Genomic DNA, 20,376 nt, shown 5'->3' with positions numbered 1-20,376 from the left:
CAACTTAGAATATCTTGCATTATGTTTGGACGAAATGTATTGCATTTTCATTCAATTCCTAAATTCTACTCATTTGATATGTAGAGATTAATTGTAATGTATATATTTGATATATATATATATATATATATATATATAGATTGATTTTATTTACATTTTAAATATGATAACAATAGATTTTGTGTTTTTACCTGTTATAAAGAAATTATAAGAACAATAACTGAAATTGAAATACTAATTTTATTTAAATTTTTTATTTATATTTTATTTTTTCATATTCTATAAACCTAGAAGTTAGATGAAACTTTAATGTCATTTTAGCTATTAATGGAAGATTAACTTGATCACTTCTTAAGATGTATGTCATTTTGTACGTATTAATTTTGACACATAATTCATGACTCTTATTAACATTCTAGTATAGATTAATAGGATTCTCGACCAACGATACGATAATTAGTGCATCCATGCATATTTTTGTTCGATTAAATATTGACACGACCAAGATACCCAATGGAAAGTATTAATATGCACATAAAAATTTGATAATCAATTTTAAAATAATATAAGTAACAATTGGTAAAAATTTACTAAAACCGTAAAAGTCAGATACATTATCAATATACTTTTACACAAAGATATTATTTTCTTTTGATACATACATACATACATACATAAACATTTGAAAAGAAATTGGATTAAATTAATTTTGTCTTTTGACCTTTTTCTGAAATGGGATTTTTGTCTTGTTATTTAAAAAGATTTTCTCTTGTCTCTTCTTACTTCCTTTTTCACTAATCATCTTTTAACCGTCTTTAAAAAAAGATTAAATTAATTAATTGGTGATTAATTTTTGAAGAGAAGAAAACAATGTAGGTTGTCCAATCCATTCTATAAGTTTCATTAGTCAACTTCTGAAGGATATGCAAAAAATATAAAATAAAGTGCCATTCCCAACTGCTGAAAACTGACAAAGCAACACTAACAACCAAAATTCAACAATCATTCTCCAAGTTTTAAGCATGCTTTTTAAAATTTTCTAAATCAATATACCTTTCAAGGGTTAGTCACAGATTCATTCAACGCAAGATTTATGTAACTCATATTATGAACAAAAGTAGAAAAGCAAAAACTGGTTGATTGGAGTATAAGCCATCAATCACATAAATATATTATATATACAAGAATGTATTTTATCTCTCATTCTCCTTTTTGTTTTTTTCCTTTTCTCCCCCCTTTATCTAAGACTCTCTGTGAAATTCTGTACCGCCGAAGAACATTCAGTATTTTGATGGTAAAGAATGTCTATGTGACTCCACCAGTATTGACCATAACACATGGACATCTTCATAGGGACATGACTTTACGTCCTCATACAGAATGTATATCCCTCTTCCTGAGAAATTAAACAAACAAAAATCTTCTTCATTAAATACATATACATACACACACATATATATACACCAATAAAATGAGAAGGAATGCGGCAAGAAATTAGGTTTGCGTGTTGTGTGGATGTGCTAAAAAAGTTGGGCATAGAAGTGAATATTATAAAATGCAAGTACACCCAAAACAAATTCAATGAAAATGAATGTGGGAAATTGACAACTTCCAATTCTAGTTATCTTGCAGCCACAGTTTTCAGGGAAAAAATGAAAAAAAAAAAACAAATGGCAGAGCAGGAAAATGGAAACACCTAGAGATTTTTCTTCTTTTTTCTTATTGTAATTTTTATAAAAGAAATTAAAAATAGTTGAATTAATGCCATGGATTCGGTTTATGATTGGACAAGGAAGAAGACAAGAACAGAAAAAGAGAAGAGAAATGTGAGAAGAAAACAGGGTAAGGATTAAATGAAGATGATGAGAAAAACCAGTTGAAGAAAATATAATATACATCTATAACTTTATAAATATATATATATATACGTACTTTTGTTTGGGGGAGAATGGAGACGAAACCAGAGCTTCTTGAGGGGAGAGAGGAGGGATTGTAGCCAACCCATTTGGGAGAAGAAATGGGTTTGATTGAACTCATGAGAAAAAGGATTGAATCAAGTATGTTTTTTTTTTTTTTTTTTGGCTTTGGTGCAGTGTCTTCGTCACTTACTTTTTTCACTTGTAGAAGAAGAACCCACCTCACCAATCATCTTTCTCTCCATTTTACACTTTTCCCTTATCTCTCAAGCTCTAGGGTTTCTTTTCTCTTTTTGGTCAGCTCAGCTCTGCTCCTGTGTTCTTTAAGTCAACAAAAGCCACCTGTAATCTTGGGTGCCTTCAAAGTGTCATGAACTGACATTAGCTTGCTCGCTCAGTAATGGGCCTCATCATAAAAACAAAACTCTTTTACTCCCTCCCCCCCTCACTTTCTTATCACCAATCTTGTATTCTTTACTTTGAAAAAACTAGCAAGTAAATATGAACACCTTTAATAAAAATGATCACCATCCTAAAAATGTCTAGTTTATAAAAAGTTAATAACTTTAATTTAAGTACCACCCTTTTGAAAATAGAAATAGTTATATTTGACTAACTCGGAAATGTCTAACCTTTTTTTTTTTTTAACATGAGATCTTACTATATGAGTTTCGATTTAGACCAAATTTAACTGATTCGAATGTTAATAAGGATTCAAGGCCGTGTTAATTTCTTAGATTTTTGGTTAAGCTTGGGCTTTTGTCTATGGCCCATCTGAAAAACTCAAAGAGTCTTTTTCTCTTTTGATTAACCTACCCACTATTGTATAGAGAAATAAATAAATAAATATATATATATATTATAGTTTCATCTCATTTTTTATGTTACCATTACAGAGAGACAAAAAGCTTTTGCTGTTTTATGAAAATTTTCATTAAATTAATCATATGGTAAAACAATTCTAAAAGTTTATATCGTTAATGACAAAATATTTAAAGACCATATTTTTTATTTACAATTTATAGTTTAGAAACTAAAATAGTAATTTATTATAATTAACCACATAATAACTACATAATAAAATAGTTAATATAAAGGCTTAGTTAAAAGAATGAAAATTTATTCTACTTAAAAAATTATTAGTTTGAAATTAATTGAAAATTAATAAAATATTTCTTTAATACTTTTTATATTTCTTAAGCCGGCCTGGTCACTCTCGAAGTTGGAGGCCCAAATTGAAAAAATATATCATGATCCGAAAGATAATAAATTAAATGTTTAAAATATATATCATTTATATATTTACAAACTATTATATACATATATATATATTATAAAACTTTCGGTTATCATTACCTCATTTTTTATACGGGTAAAATATATAAATATATAATATACATGTATATATACCGATGTAAATACTGTATTATATCAAATTATATATATACATACATAACGTGTACCTAATGTACATAATTTTATATGAGACCAAAACTAACGTATATGTAAAGTAGTAAAGAATAATATGTAAGAAAATTAATACAAATATTCAATTTAAATATATCTATGATATTTTAGTGTAATATTATCGTATTTTATGTTTTAAATTATAAATTTAATTTTAGTATATTTATGAATTAAATACGTCATGTATGTATAGTATTTATTTTAAAAATAGTATGTTACCTATGTTTAATATAAGTACTATATATTTATCATTATTATTATTATTATTTTTATTATTATGTGTGTATATATATTAATTATATTAATGCAAAATAGTGATAAATCCATCAACAGTACTAAATATTTCGTTATAGCAATATATACTACCACTATAACATTTAGTAGCTTAATATGTATATATATTACCTCATATAGATTAGTTTTGTTACGAAAAAAAATAAATTATTGGAATAAAATGTTTAGATTATGTATATAATGTAATAATCGGGTATGTAAGGGAGTAGGATGGACAGTTGCAATGGGATGGGTATAATCAACGGTTAGGATGTGAAGTTGGGTGGGGTATAAAAAGGTGTTGGGTAGAAAGAGGAAAGAAAAGAGGGAAAGAAAGGAAAAGACGAAAAATAGAAAATGGGAGAGAGAGAGAGAGAGACGATTGTGAGAGGCGAGTACGGGAGGCGATTGAGTGGAAGTTTTGAAAGAGGTGAGGTCACAGTAGATTTAGTGAGAGAGAAGAGTATGGAAGCAAAAGATAAAAAGAATTTGGAGTTTCAAAACTGATTTATGGTAATGTATCTTGAATTTCTGTATTGTAGATTAACCTGTAGTTATAGATATAGAGAATATGGATTAAGGTAGTGCTTTGAGGTAGAATTATGTTTGGGAGTAATAGATGAGAAAAAAAGGTGATACATTCGTGAGCTGTAGTGAGAGAGGGTAGTTCTAGCAAGTCGATACTTAGGGATTTCAGTGAGTACATAAGGAGGAGGATTAGAGAAGGTTAGAGGTGGAGTCGATTAGGCTTTGTGGGGAGAGAAAACTGTTAGGAATGAGTGGAACTGAGTAAACTGAGAGATGAGGGAGACAGACAGAGATGAGGTCATCTGTTGGCCAACACTTACTAGTTCAGGTGTGTGTGTTTGAGAGGCCTTTTGTCGGTACTTAAGGATTTTGGGATGTCGATGTGGTGAAAAGACACGTCTGTATGTGTTTGTTCGTGGCCACTCAATGGTCGATGGGTGCTTGGGCGTTTGCTGGAGCGCAAGGTGCCGATAGGGTGAAGCGACATGTCATGTGCGTGTGGCCACTCAGTGGTCAGGATGTGGTTGGGGTGAAGCCGGTGCTGGTGTGTGGAGGTGCCAATAGAGTGAAGAGGGCGGGTATATGAGTGTGGCCCTTAAGGGGTCAACAACTGTGTGAGTGTGGCCCTTAATGGGTCGACGGCTATATAAGTGTGGCCCTTAAGGGGTCGACGGCTATGTGAGTGTGGCCTTTAAGGGGTCGATATATGTTTGGGTGAGGACATCTATTATTGTGGTGAGACAGTGGATGTGACACCAGTGTGCGTGGGTGGTCTTCAAGGGTTGTTGTTTGCACAAAGAGATGCAGTGTAAAGTGAGTGGTTTGAATGTGAGAAAAAGGAAAGATACGCTTGAGTCTGGTCATGTTGAGATGTGGTACTCGTAAGGGTTGTTAGTTGGTTGGGTTGTTATGGTATTTGGTGTGGCGGTATTGCCGAATGTGTTTAGTGGGTTTGTGTTCTGTATCTAGGAGTCGATATGGCTCATAGTGGAGTATTAGGTTAGAGTAAGAGGGGTGTCAGGTTGTGCCCACCAGTCGCAGGGGACGAGGTTATAGACAGTAGGTAGCAAATGGGAATGAGTGTGAGTGTGAGAGAAACATGGGTGGAAAAGAGGTGTAGTAAATAGGAAGGAAGAGAAACGAAGTATAGAATAAAATGTTGGGAAAGGAATCTAAATAAGAACCGGAATGCTTAGCCACAGGACTCCATACTTAAATGAGATAGAATATTAGTATTGAAATTGATATGAAGTGTTACAATTAACTGTGCTAAAATGATAGTTGACTCTCATGTGTTCCCTCGTATTCGTTTGATTGATTTTGGCCAAAGGTTGTATATCTTATAAAGAATTGTGTTTGCCTTATGGCAAGAATTTTAACAATGTTAGTTGAATTTTCCTCGATATGATACGTTGATATAGGATAACAAAATATATTATCCTAATTTCATAGGACAGGAAAGTGGTTTGTCACATATAATTTACTTTAAAAGTCTAGTATATAAAAAAAAATGAAATAATTTTATGTTAAACATAATTGGAGTTCATCAGGTGGCTTTAAACATTGATCATTATATTAAAATAAAATTTGAATAAAATTATATTTCTAAGTAATTGAAGTGAGAACTGATTAAGTTACTTATTTGAATTATTATTTTAAAAGAATAATATTTTCATGAATAAACCAAATTTAAACAATATAAAAAGTATCAAATTAAGAAACAAAATTAACTCTTTGAAATGATGAAACTAAATAATTTGTTACTTACATTAGCCATTTAATGTTTTTTGTAATACCCAGCTGGGTATAAAAGAAAAATAATATATATAATAAAAAAAAGATATACAATTAATTATAAATTAAGAAAAAGAAAGAAGAATGTAGAGAGGAGAATAAACCAAGTGGCAAATATGTATGCATATATATGTAATGAAAGAACAAAAGAAAAAAAAGGAAGAGAGTTGAGCTCGAGTGGGTGAGAGAGGAGGCCGAGCTAAGTGAGGATCGAGGCTGAGAGAGTGAAGTGAGGGGAGGAGACTTGGCCGCGTGAGGAGGAAGAGTGAGCAGCAGTCGAGGAGGAGAGACACAATGGAATGGGAGACGTCGCAGGAAAGAGGAGAGAGAAAGAGAGAAGAGACGCATTGGGTAAAGAGAGAAAGAGAGAAGAAAGAAGAAGGAAGAAAAGGAAAAAAGAAAAAAAAAAGAAAAAAAAAAAAGAAGAGGAGTTGCGGGAAAGAAGGAAGAACAAGATAAAAAAAAAAGCTGCGAGAAATTGATATGCAGATATATGACACACTGTACTTGTTGTGTGATCTAGTACAGTTGTGTGAGAAATTTAAGTATCATGTGCTTGCTGTGTGATTTGGTACATGATGGTTCAAAAAGTGTTTTGAAATGTATGGTTCTGATGTGCGTGATGATATCGTATATTTTTTGTGTATTTGTGTTTTATTATGCGTAGAATTGAGATTTTAGGTATGAAATGAGTGAATTAGGAATGAAAGACATTTGGAAAGAGTGTAGATCCTTGATACCCACTTGTTTAGTCTGATATAGGAGGGAATGCACCGTGTGTGACTGAAGTTCAGCAGGTATAGTGAACTTGCACATGGATAGAGTTTGAAACTTAATTCAGATATAGATAGGTATTTATGAGTGTGGGTCACCTAGCAAATGTACCCACTGTACCAATTATGAAATTTATGTGTGTGTGTTATCCATACGATTGGGGGATCCATTTCACATCTCTTCGATGATGATATAAACGGTATCGTGTAATGAACTTTTAGATGTGATATTGCGAGTATATTATAATATTTTGAGTGTAAGTTTGATTTTAAATAAGAATAAGAATTAGGTTATAAGAATGAAGATTAAAATATCTTTCTTGTGATGAATTTTATTTTGTTGTATATTTTGATTGAGCTGTTTTGTTTGATATTTTTTTAATTATAAATATTATTTTATTTTATATATTACAGGAATGTATATACGTAAGTCTCCGTTATAAAATCATTTTTTTTTACTGAGCTCGTGAAACTCACCAATTCACCCCCATTCAGGTCAAAAGAGATGAAGAATAAGTTCAAGATCAAATAGAAGATTGTGAAGAAAAACTTTGTTAATTTCTATTTTAGATTTATAAATTAATTTAGATGTTTCAATTATTTGTAAACGAATAATCATTCTGTTATAAGATATGTGTATTAAAGTGTAGTTTCACTTTATATTTAATATTTATTTGTTCTATTAGTTAAATGTTATGCTAACGTCTGTACCCACCGACATCGGGGTTCGGGATGTTACATCTTTTATATTAATTAAAATTTTTGCATCTTTTAATTTTTCATAATATTTTTTCTAATTCAATAGTTTTAGTTTAATAATTGTTTGTTGATATCTTATCACTTCTTAACTATATAATAGATTATATAATTTAAGAAAGTACCATAATTAATTTTAATTTATCACTAATAATTGATTTATCAATTTATTAAATTTAAATTTAGTTAAAATAATTTCTTATTTTTTAAAAAAATTATATATTTTATTTTATCCTAATAATATCTATTTTTTAATCTAAACTATTAACTAAAACTATTTTATTTATAACTAAAATATATAATCTTGTATAAGGCCATCAAAAATACAAAAAAAGAAGAAGAAGTGATAATTAGAAAATATTTTTTATACCTAAATTTTCGTTTACGAAAAAGTTCACCCTGTAATATTTGATCTTGTTTAGTCATGTGAAATATAAAATATATTTGTTTGTGTTTTTATTTTTATTTTTTTTTTCTTTTTGAAGCTTCATATATTTGTTTATATTAAAATTATAAAGTAGGGTTTTGGTATCATCATTAGCACTTTGCTAAAACAGCATGGCAAGGGAGAAATGAAATTCATGAAGTTCCATTTTTTTAAGAATTAATCAAATGATTTATTATAAGTAGCAAAATAGGTCAAGAATATAATTTAGGGTTTAGCTTCTTGTTTGGTAGCCACCAGAACGACTGCACTGAAATGATTTTCTTTTTGTTTTTCTTTTTTTCTTCTTTGGAGGGGGTAAAGAATCAAATACAGCTTTTAAAGAATTATAAGTTGAGAAGATCTGACAAACGCAGAAACCCAAAATCACTCTCTCCAGCTCCGGGAGGGAAAAAATGAAAATATATATACATATATATATATCTATATATATAGAAGCAGAAGAGAAAATGATGGTGCTTATATATAATTGAGAAGAACGTACTTACCTTGGGAGAAGGAACGAGTAAAACAGATACTAAAATACAAAAGATTATATATGTATATGATCCGACCAAATACAGAGAAGAAAAGAAAATCTATGTTCAGTTTCAGTAATCAATTAGATGGTTGAATATGTAAATATGCAGTCTGTACTCATCTCAGTGATGATGTGAAGAAAGATGAGTAATTCAAATAGCTGGCTGGCTTAGAATACAAACCCACCAACTTTTCGCCTTCTTCTTCTTCTCCTTCTTATTCTTCTTCTTTTTTTTTTTTTTTTTTATATATTTTTAAAGAAAAGTAAAAGAGATAACAAGCTGCCACATGTAACTGGGTAACTCTACGCCGCTCAGGGCTTCTACAGAATGATGCAAGCTTCTGCAGATGGCTAAAAACCTGTAATCTTATTCATGGATTTTGTCGGATTCTCTCTCTCTCTCTCTCTCTCTCTCTCTCTCTCTCTCATATTATCGTAATAAAAGATGCAATATCATATAATTAGAACAAATAAAAAAAGAGAATGAATTTTATAATTTCTTTTTTTTTTTCTTTTGCAAAGGTGATATATGCTAACTTATGTGATGTATTTGTTGCCTACTCCATCTTCTGGACTCAAAATCTTTGGTGGTAATTCTCTTTGTACGTGCACTCCTAACCACAATAATGTATTTAGAAAATTTCTAAAAATTGGCTTAAAAACATTCTTCCTAAATAATGATTTTGAAAGTATTTTAAAATTGAATTTAATTTATGTTTTAAAAGTTTATAAAGATTAAGAAATAAAAAAAAAAAAAACTATCGAAATAAAAATAAAGAGGGTGACAAAACATTATTGAATATATGGACGGGCTAAAAATGTGCATTTCATGTCTCAGCTTAATATGTGGTATAAAGACACATTGTGATTTTTAAACCTATGTGTTGCTTATTGTGTCAAAACCAAGCATGCAACACCATACAAAAAACATTATGAACACTTTTTTCTGGTGTTTAAACTTTGGTGAGCATTAACTTTATAGATATGCTTCTCTCCTACGATAGTTAGATTCTTGAATATCAATCTTAGAGAGAGAGAAAGTGTAAAGTTCCTTTCAATTTCCTTTGTCATTTAATGAAAATATGAAATAGACTTCTTGATTATAATTCTGAAAGAGAAAAATAATTGCATTGTCACCTAGAAAGCATAACAAGTTATCATTCTAAGAGGAATAGAAAATAGTAAAACCATCGAATAGAGCTCTTGAGAGAGTAGAGTATGCAATATAATACACTATAAATTGAGTTTACAAGTTCTCTTCACTACTCCATTTAATAAAAATATTGCATTTAGTTATACTTTGTAAATTAATTTGTGCTTACTTCATTAATTTACTCCGGGATGCTTATTTTTTGTTGGATCATTAAATTTTCTCAAATTCAATCCACTTATATGGTGAATTATGATAACCCTTGGGACACCAACATTATATAATGGTCTTAATGTCATCTGTGATCCCATTAACTTTTGAAAATTTTACTATAGAAAGCAGGAAATTGCAATTACATATGCTGAAAATGGTCCTTTTGGCATCCAATTACACAATCGTTCTATTAGTTATAGCCTCAATCGACTACATGACAAACAGAGGCCAATGAGCTTAGCCTTATTTTCATTTCGATATTTCTTTTTAGTCTCACTAAAGCCCTTCAACAACTTGTAGACCTACTTGTCGTGAAGGTGACCAACTTGCCTTAAATGCCTTTTTCCAAACTAATGTTATCTCCGACTCCCTTTTAAGTAAAAATGTCAGAAAACTTTTTTTCCTTGATTATTATTCATCATTGTCAACTATGACTTTCTTTTCTTAAGTAGATACATAAAAATAAAATATTTGAATATCAAATTAATAAAATATTAAAACAAAATACATAACTTTCATTAACCTCATTTGAAAATATAAAACTAGTCCAATTTTTGTCTTTTACATTTTCATGTCTCTCCACTCTATTACGTAACAAGTGATACAGTCCTAAAATTAAATTACAAATTACGTTAGTTTCAAATTTTTTGTATATGTTGAAATTTATTAGTAGCTAGAAATTTTTTCATGTATACTCGACCTTTTTTTTCTTAGTATATAATTGCCTTATCTCTTTTGAAATATATAGATAAATTAGTTCATAAAATTTAGTTATCTAATAGTAGTAAGCATTAATATCAAATATACAATTTAAAGTTCTAAATACAAAAGAAAAGCTAATAGTGTGAATAAGTAAGTAGAATGTTTTAAATAAAATAAAATAAAAGGAGAAGATGAGTAACAGAGACTGTAACAAGGACGTGAAAGCAAAATAGGTTTATGTTATAGGAATTAGTGTGGAAATTTTGTGAAACTTGAAAATACTTTTACATAACCAATATATAGATAGACTGTTTTGATGCAAATGCCTTTAATTATGTCTATCTCAAGTCTAATTTTTTTTTTTATTTCTTTCCTCATAATAGTATCATTATATGATTGTATTTCACCTTGAAGGTTCGTGTTTCTTGATCTTGGTTAGATTTGTTATTTTATTTTTATTGAATATGTGAAACTCACCTCCATTCACATACTTCAAATCATTGTAAGAATGAGCAGGGGGATGGCAAGAAGAAGACTCATAAAATTCAAGTTGTAGGCAATTTTTAGTAGTCTAACAGCTCATGTATGAGATCAATAGTACCTTATAACAGGGATGTATGACATGTTCAAGCTAATATCATGAATACCACTGCCATGGGTACAAATATGGTAATTATTATTCGAAATCTATGTATGCTAACTTTTGTGCTTAGAGAAGGAGCATGGGATGTTATAGGATAAAGGTCAACAACGATCCAAAACTTGATTAAATCATACAAAAATTGGACTTGGAGAAATTTCTAAACCAAAAATTAGATCGGTATCAATTCAGTCCAATATAATTCTGATACGATTGTAAAAAGTATTTTTAATTTTGTTAAATAAATGTATATGACACATAAATAAATATAACATATGTACATTAAATGGATATATATATAAATAGCATGCAAATATACATATATACATAACCAAGATATGGTACTTGGCTATGTAAGCATAAATCAAACTAAACTGTATAAAGATACATGTTGAGTTTCCAAGGGTCCTGTTTAGTTTGATAAGCACCTATACTGTGAAAATTAATTATGTTAAAATTAATAATAAATGTAGAAATTATTTTTGAAAATTTGTATAACAGTAAAAGTTAAATTACCTGAATAATATTAATTATTCATCTTAAAAATTTCTCTAACAGTTTAAATTATTATAAATTATTTATTAGGTACTTGGTTATTTATTTTCTTCAATTCAAAATATCAATTTTGAACTTTTATTTATATCTATAAAAATTATTTAGATTTTAATTTTTATAATAAAATAAACCTTTAATAAAAATTGCTATTATTTTTTTTTATTTGAAAATATCAAATTAATGAATTAATAAATTAATAAAACATCCTATTAATAAGTATAATTATTAAAAATATTATTCACTTCTAACAGGCGCGTAAATATGAGGTTCAATCTCTAATATTTACATAAGCTCTGGTCTGTATGTATATATATATGTATACATAGTTTAGTTACCAAAAATATGGTGAGAGAGTTGGAGTGAAGTAATTTGAATTATTAAGATTTAATTCAAAAATCTGAAAGGATAAAGCAAGTTAAAGGGTCATGTATATACATATATATATGTATATATATGTCTTAACATATGCATACATATTACTTGACATTTCAAGTTTACAATTGGCAGTCAGAAAATGGGAGTTTTTCCGTAATAAGGTAATTAAAAGAACAATAAGTAATTATCATTGTTTCTTTCGTATATTTTCTTCATTATGTGATATCTTTACACCAAAATATAATTAATAATAACTCACTGTTGTAATCTTCTCCTGACCAAACAATTAAAAGAATAAAAACCCATCATTATTTTACTATTTAATTAATCTATTTCCCTCCTTTTTATTACTTAAAAATGGAAATGTGATTATCAGTAGGTTGATTTTCAAGCTGGGAGTGGATCATCGGTGGCACGCAACTAAATTTTATTACTCAAGGGTGAAAGTCACTGAAAAGAATCATGTCAAACAAATACAACTTCATATATGACACGAACAATTTAAGACAAGTGAATCCCCACGTTAAAAGTATCTTCCCAGAATCTCATCATTATTTAGAGAAAGAAATAGGGGCACACGCAGACAGATATATGCATATAATATATATATATATATGTATATGTTCGATATAAGGTGTTTGGTGGCAACCGTATAATCATAATTTGTTTCATGGGAGATGGGACCTATGTGTTGTTAATCATGCCTGTGTCCATTTTCCCATGGTAGGGAAACTTCATCTTGTCGTCCCTGTAATTATAAGCATGGGGTCTGACTGTTTCTCGGTTTCCACTTCAACTTTATGCACATTATATAATACATTTGATTTTGAAAGCATTTGGTTCTTTTTATTCTTTTTATAGAAAGATGTATTTCTTTAATTCTATTTCTCAATGTTATACTCTTGATTCGAAGATGAAATTATTTGATCTCATATAAGAGGAATTTCAGGTGGTTAGGGGTGATAGGTTAAAAGAAAAGAAAAGAGAAATTTGAGATTTCATTATATCAAGTCTTTGATTGCAATCCTCGGAATTGGTCGTCTAGACTTGATCAAAATTTCTCGTATGGGAAGAAAACAATAGGTTAGCTTTCCTCTTACTCTTATTTGGAAAGACTTGTGTGGTCATTTTTACTCTCCCTCCTTTCTACTATAAAGCTCTCCAACTGGATGGAAAATTCTTTTACATAGAGGTGGCCAAAGGGTGAATGAGGTTTAGGTGTGTGTAAATATAGATATATGAGTGATTTTGTTTTTGGAATTTGGTGCTTTTGTATTTATGTAGGTTTAGGAATCATAAATGGGAGTAAAAAAAAAAATCATTTTAAAAGGAGAGGTTTCTGGCCAACTTGAACATACAACAAAAGACAATTTGTATCCTAAAACCAAAGAAAAAAAGGTCATGATTCTTTTGTTCCTTGATTAGATCTTTATGTAGTATTAAGATTTAGAGAATATATATCATTCAAGAATATTTAGTAAAATTATTTTTCTAGTATTTATATAGAGATCCTATGGTAGTCATATATTCACCATATAATTATAGCAAAGATCGCACATCAAAATATATAGTAAAAAGTAAAATAAAGTCCTATTTCCTCCGCTTATCTTTTTTTGTTGAATATGGGGGTTTTTTCCTTTTCTTTCCCAGCTTGTTTAGGCTTTTCCAATTCTTATATTGTTTCCTTAAGGTTATTGTGTAATACCCAAACCCGAAAATTTGGACCGAAAATTTTTAAGAAAAAAATGAATTAGGGACGAATTTAAAAATAATTCTAAAAAAATGGGTGAAAGTATGAATAAAACAGGTATTTTTGAAAAAAAATTTAAAAACATAGGGTAAAATCACAAAAAAAAAAAAGTTTGGCCAAGTGGGATGACTCGATCAACAGCCACGACGAGTCAGAACGTGTCGCGTGGTGGACACGCTAACATCAGCTCCACACGGGAGGCCATGCGAGCGATCCACGTGCTTGGGTGATCTGACAACCTAGATCGCATCCCCCGTACACGAACAGTCTAGATGCATTTTTTTAGACGTGATTGGATGGATGAGATTGATCGCGATGGACGATCCAGATTCATCCACGCAATCGGCCTAAACAGGCAACGATCGGACAACTCTCCTCGCTTCACGTCGACACAGATGGATGACCAAGATCAGAGAGAAGAGAAGTATTTAAACCTCTATTCAGTAGGCCTGGAATAGCCAACACCCAACTGGAGAAGAAGAATGAGGCGGTCGGAGGGAAGACCAGCTGTCGGAGGGACGTCGTCGTCGCCGCACCAGAGCCACCATCGACCACCGAGAGTGATAAAAAATTTCTCTTTCTACTCGGAATTCAATCCCAAGTTTCCCTCTGCTCATATTAGAGCCAAAGAGTCGACGAGTGAGCCGAAAATCGCGGGTAAATCTCAGCCGAGCCGCTATGGCCAACACCCAAAACTCTCTCTGATGATCTCCTTCCCGTTTTTTGTTTCGTATGATTTTTTAATCATCGTGTTCTCCGTTCTTTTCTGGTGCAGGTTAGCCGAATAGCAACTTCAGTCGCGAAGGAGAGCCGATGGAGCAATTGTACTGAGAGACCTTTCGCTGATAGGGTTTTATTTTTTGTCTTTTTCAGCCAACCGAAGCCAGCTAAGTGGGTTTTTCGCGGGTTTATGCGTAAAACTGATCAAAATTGACTTAAACCGACCAAAATTGGCCGAAATTGACCAACCCGAGGCGAATCGCCGCTGCGTGTGGCGGAGCCTGCGCTGGAGCATGGCGGCACTGCTGTGCCGGAACCCTAAAATTTGCTAAAAAGGTTTTAAAACGCCTATTTTGGGTCTTTTGTGGTATTTTTATATACATGACAAGTGTTTTAATTTTTGCATGAAAAATTTAGGAAATCTAGTGACTGCTAGGAAGCACAATTGAAAGTATGACATTTTGGGCACTGATTCGGGGTAAGAATTCCTCACCATTTTCTCTGTTATGGTAAATTGAAACTTAATAATCGATAACACTGTATTTTGTAAAAATTAAAAAATCCTAAAAATAATTACAAATTACTAGTGGAGTTAGAACCAGTCAGTGTATATTTGCTCTAGTTTACTGTTTACTCTTGTACTGCTTAAAATGCTTATTACTATATTGTATGCATTAAATTACTAGCTTTAATTGTTTTCCCCATTATTTAGTTTACCTAATTTGATAGCTCTCATTTGTTAATTCATTTTAAAATAAATCTCTCAATCATGTTTTTTTTTATGTATCTATCGTCTATTTGCATGACTTATCGTTAATTTGTAAATATAATATATTGATATGTAACTGGTAATTAGTTAATAACATGAATTTATGTATGAAAGTTTTACTGGGTATATTAGAAAATGGGGGACGGATCCGGTACATAGAAAATTCTATTGTGAACATTGTCTCAATTGAATGAGGCTGAGAAGTCTCATACCGGAGGAGTTTGAGAAATATGGTTCACTTTTATACTAGATAGGGTATTAAAACGATAGTATATTTGGTGCCCATTACCGGACGGAGTATGAAGACGGTCAGTTAATTGACAAATTTGGATGTTGGATTCACCCGTAGAGGGACATCTCTATGGACCCCTAAAGATAGTAGTAAGCAGGTAAATGAAAAATTGATGTTCTTGCTCACTTGTATATAAAATCATAATGTTATTTGAGTTATTATCCTTATAGATTGATTTTGAAAACTTGTAACGATAAGTATGAAATAAATAGTTTTATGTTAAATGAATTTACCTAAATCAATGAATTTATTAGTTATTTTATGATTTTTTTAATCAATTTTTAGTTTTCGTATGAGTGATTAGTGTGATATTTTTACTAAGATAGTGTAATTTACCCACTTATTAATCATTTTAAATCAAGAAAACCAAAATTCAAATCCTAAACAACAGGAGGATTGTGAGTAAGATTACCTTCCGGACCCTATCAAAGTTGCTAGTGGAGGTTAACCCCATATGACATTTATTTCTTTGTTTTCAACCATTTATTTCATTTCTTTTATAAACTATTATAAAATGAACATTCTCGTAACTATATTGGGCACTCTAGTTTGTTGTGTAAAGAATGTAAACTCTAATATTATTATTTGTGTTCGCCATTGCAATATAAATTCTTTCTCTTAAGGTTTTGAGTCTCTACATCTTGCTCAAGTTGACTTGATTCTTTTTTCTTTTTGTTGTTATATTTCTTTTATCATAACCGATACAATATTGTATAGGCACTATTTTACTCACAATATTTATATGTTCATAATTCGATATGGGTATAGTATTTATGATTCAACTTAGATAAAAAAACAAGGTTAGATATAACTAAATAGATTATATCAAGTTGGACTAAATAATATTTGGTTTGATTTTTGGAACACGATGGAAAATTCCCTAAAAAAATCACTTTGGCCTAAGATTCAAATAAAACTTTAAAAAAAGATACGTAATTCCTCTTAAAACACTCACTGTCGATATATTTGAACTCATTAATACCAATTTTTATGTTTGTATAATTATTAATTTCGTTTAGAATAACTTATTTAAAAGAATTAAAATAAAAATAATAGAATCGATTAGACTTAAAAAATTAAGTCCAGACTGAACTAATCTCAATCTAGTATAAATTTTATATATTTTCCAAATTTTATGATATGGTCTAGTCTAATTTGGTTCAATTTCGATAGACAAATATTCATAGTAATAGGCACAAACCTAGCATGTTGTAAGTACATGTCCACTATCCCATGTATAGCTATACTTGTTGCACAGATAAAAGATTTTCTTTTAGGTTCATTCATTGTTTGGCCTGACATTTATTGCCTAATTTCTTTATGCTCATTCTCAATCTATAGTACATTATCGTTATTTATTTTTTAGATTCAGGTATTAATTACTTAGCACGATCTTTCTATTAATTTTTAATGTTAAAAATTAGTCTGATACATCATCAACAAATGTGTATATATATATATATATATTTTTTAATGTTGTGTGTGTAAAAATGCATGGTTAGGTTATTTACAAAATTTTCTAATGCATAAGAGTATAATAATAAGACAATCATTATTAGAGCACATATATATGTATTGTCGGCAATGAAGATGTGAGCGTATCAATTCTGTAAGGTTTGCAAATGATTATTACATTATTAAATATGATTGAAAAGTTGTAATAAAAGAAATATTAAATTGTAAGAATTTATCGTTGATAATATAATTGGGGGGAAACCGTAATTTTTAAAAAAGATAAGGTAAGGTAACTAAAAGCTTGATAAATAAAAGTTAAATAATAAGTTGGCAAAATTTTAATTGTATATATATACATACTACAGACTTGAAAAACCAATACATATAATACAAAATTGAAAACAAATATAAAATAAAAGACCAAATATATCTAACACTTTATTAGCTGTCAAAAATTTAAAAAGCAAATAGTCGTTGAACAGATTGATTTGATATTGCTAGAGTCCATACTTTTAACATGTTGTTTTGAAATCACGTAAGACATTTTTTTTTAATTTATTTTAAATTTTCTTATGAACAATATAATAATAATAATAATAATGTTATTATATTTTATGACGAACGAAATAATTTGTATGGCATTCAAATCTTAGCATGCTACAGAGAGTTTTGCATGATTTAATTTTAAAATTTCAATAGTTTATCGAGATATGTATTTTACTTGGGGTGAGAATAAATTCTCTCTAATTTTTTTTCTTTTAAATTAACACGACAAATAGTCAATTCATAAAAACATTATCTGATTAAGTGCCTCACTCACGGGTTTCACAGAAGAAAAAAGATTTTGCTGGTGTTTACACACACACACACACATATATATATATATAGACATATACTGTACCTAATTATAATACGTTCAACAATCAACAAATATTATATGCTGTCACTTCATGCATGAGACGAATGAATCATAAACCACTTAGCTCGCGACTCCTTCTTGAATGCATGCATGCATGTAATGCAAATTATGTTAAATGTTTTATTATTAACAAAGCTACGTAATTAAGGGCATTAATTAATCATGATTAATTAATTAGCTGTATAATAAGTTGGTTTTGTATAAGATTTTATCAAGGTAAAAGGTACAGAAAAAAAGGAGAGCAAAATCATTCCCACGGCACTAAATGAAATCAAATCTCTCCTACTACCCAACACTAATCAAAAATAATTAAAGCACTTGGAGAGTGATTTTGACATGCATTAATCAAATCGAACTAACCAAACATTAATTATGGTCCACCACTAAGGAGAATCATTCTCGAGACATTGATTACAAGTGTTTATGGTCTGAAATCAGACTAAAGTTGACTGATCATCGATTAAGAGCAGAGGTTTAAACTAAAAGATTAATAACAATTGAAGTTAATGATTGAAATTAAGACCGAATCAAGATGTAACCAACTTTTTAATCTCTTAATTTTAACATTTTGTAACATTTAATTTTTATTTATGGTCCGGATTGAAATTTGTTAAGCCTCTAATTAAGGAGGGTGGATTAACGCATTGTAATTACAAATCTCTATCTTAAATTTATTTTACCACTAGACATACAGAAAATAATTGTTGAATTACGAGAACAATTAATAATATCAATAATTATGATTAATTACCAATATATAAGTTGAATTAATTGGATTCATTTAGAAAGCCTTGCAAACAGAGGAAACTACTAGATACTAATTAATTCTCAAAACTATTGACAAAGTGCTAGTTACGTTTAAATCCATGCTATGAACGAAAATTAATTCCAAAGTTAAAAAAACAAAATCATGAAATATAAAAAAAAAAAAAATTAAAACTTAAAATTAAAAGGTTTTAAATAATAATTACACATAATATAGTAAAACATATGATAAAATAGAAAGAAAATAATATTCAAACATTACAATTTATATAGTAATTAATTAAATATCAAAAAATGTAATTTTAATAAATATTTCATAATTATACAAAACTATGTAAGCATTACTTTATATGCAAAATAATATAAAATAAAAATTATCTAATAAAAATATACAAAAAAAAAACCTATTACTTTTAATTTAATAAAACCATCTCAATGTTCCATATTTGAAATTGGTTTAAAAAAATTAGATACATGTTATATATTTTGTAATTTCCCAAACCCCAATATGGAGACATGGGTGCACTCATATTATTCTTAACTAGTGGGACCCATGAAATAATAATATGTACAATTTAAAATTTTTTAAATAAAACTAATAATCTCTTATAATATATACAATTTTTTTACATATACAAAATATGATATTTAAATATAGAGTTTAACAAAACGATAATAAAATAATACAATACCCTCAAAATAGAAATATACAACTAATCAGGTCACCTTCACGTATCTTTTACTCGTCCAACACTTATTATGGATTCACCTTATCTATAAAATATCATGATAAAATTTAGTGAGCTTCATCAGCTTATAAGTTAAGACTTATGTAGAAAAAAATTTAGTAGATAAGACTTATGTAGGAACTTGTCATAAAAAATAAATGAAAATTTATAATAAACATGGATAGAGAAAGGAGAAGGTAAAGAGATTTGTAATATATACAAATAAAAGAAAAGAAAAATATGAAATAAGAATAAGGTACAAAAATAATGTGCATGTATAGATTCATAATAGAGTGCTATGTCAAATAATCGAATCTTATTTTGTTATATTTGTTTCTGCTTGGTGTTTTTCTTAAATGAAAGTTATACATATTTTTATCTACTTGTGTGAATGCATGTGTGCATGTTTCCGTCATAGAATACTATTATACTTCTACTGAGCACGTGAAATTCATCCTAATTCTGAGTTCATAATCAATAGGAGATATAGAAGAGAGTCTTGCAGCTTTTGGTTAAAATTTATACTGTAAGTAGGAATTAAAGTTAGAAAATTATTTATCAAAAATTTTACGATGTCTCATGTATTTCAAATTTTAATAATGATGTTGTTACAAAAGATGTGTAATAATGTGTTGAACTGCTCAATGTGATTATATTTTTATTAGTTCTAATAGTTAAAAATAGTGAGCAAACGTCTGTGTTCCCTAAAATGGAATAGAGACGTTTTACACCTACTTGATGTATTTATATTTTATATTTGTTATATTTTTTTTTTTCAGTAAAAGTTTTAGAATTTGATTATCAAATAAAATAAAATCTTCAGTAAAAATTATAAAATATTTTGTTTGTTGAATGTGAATTATATAAGTCA

General features: G+C 29.2%; 1 long non-coding RNA gene across 1 annotated transcript; it reads right to left on the bottom strand.

The window, feature by feature from the left end:
- Positions 1-1,122: 1,122 nt before the first annotated feature.
- On the bottom strand, positions 1,123-2,353 carry LOC148266609 (uncharacterized). The gene is made up of 2 exons (XR_015817474.1): positions 1,933-2,353; positions 1,123-1,396 (listed from the first exon to the last, which is right to left on the bottom strand). It is a non-coding gene; the product is annotated as an uncharacterized LOC148266609 (long non-coding RNA).
- Positions 2,354-20,376: the final 18,023 nt, after the last annotated feature.

The sequence above is a fragment of the Carica papaya genome, chromosome 3 (genome assembly GCF_054855325.1).
Source record: "Carica papaya isolate Zhongbai chromosome 3, ASM5485532v1, whole genome shotgun sequence".
Taxonomy (NCBI): domain Eukaryota; kingdom Viridiplantae; phylum Streptophyta; class Magnoliopsida; order Brassicales; family Caricaceae; genus Carica; species Carica papaya.
The sequence above is the reverse complement of the archived record's forward strand: the minus strand, read 5'-3'. Positions and strand labels throughout refer to the sequence as shown.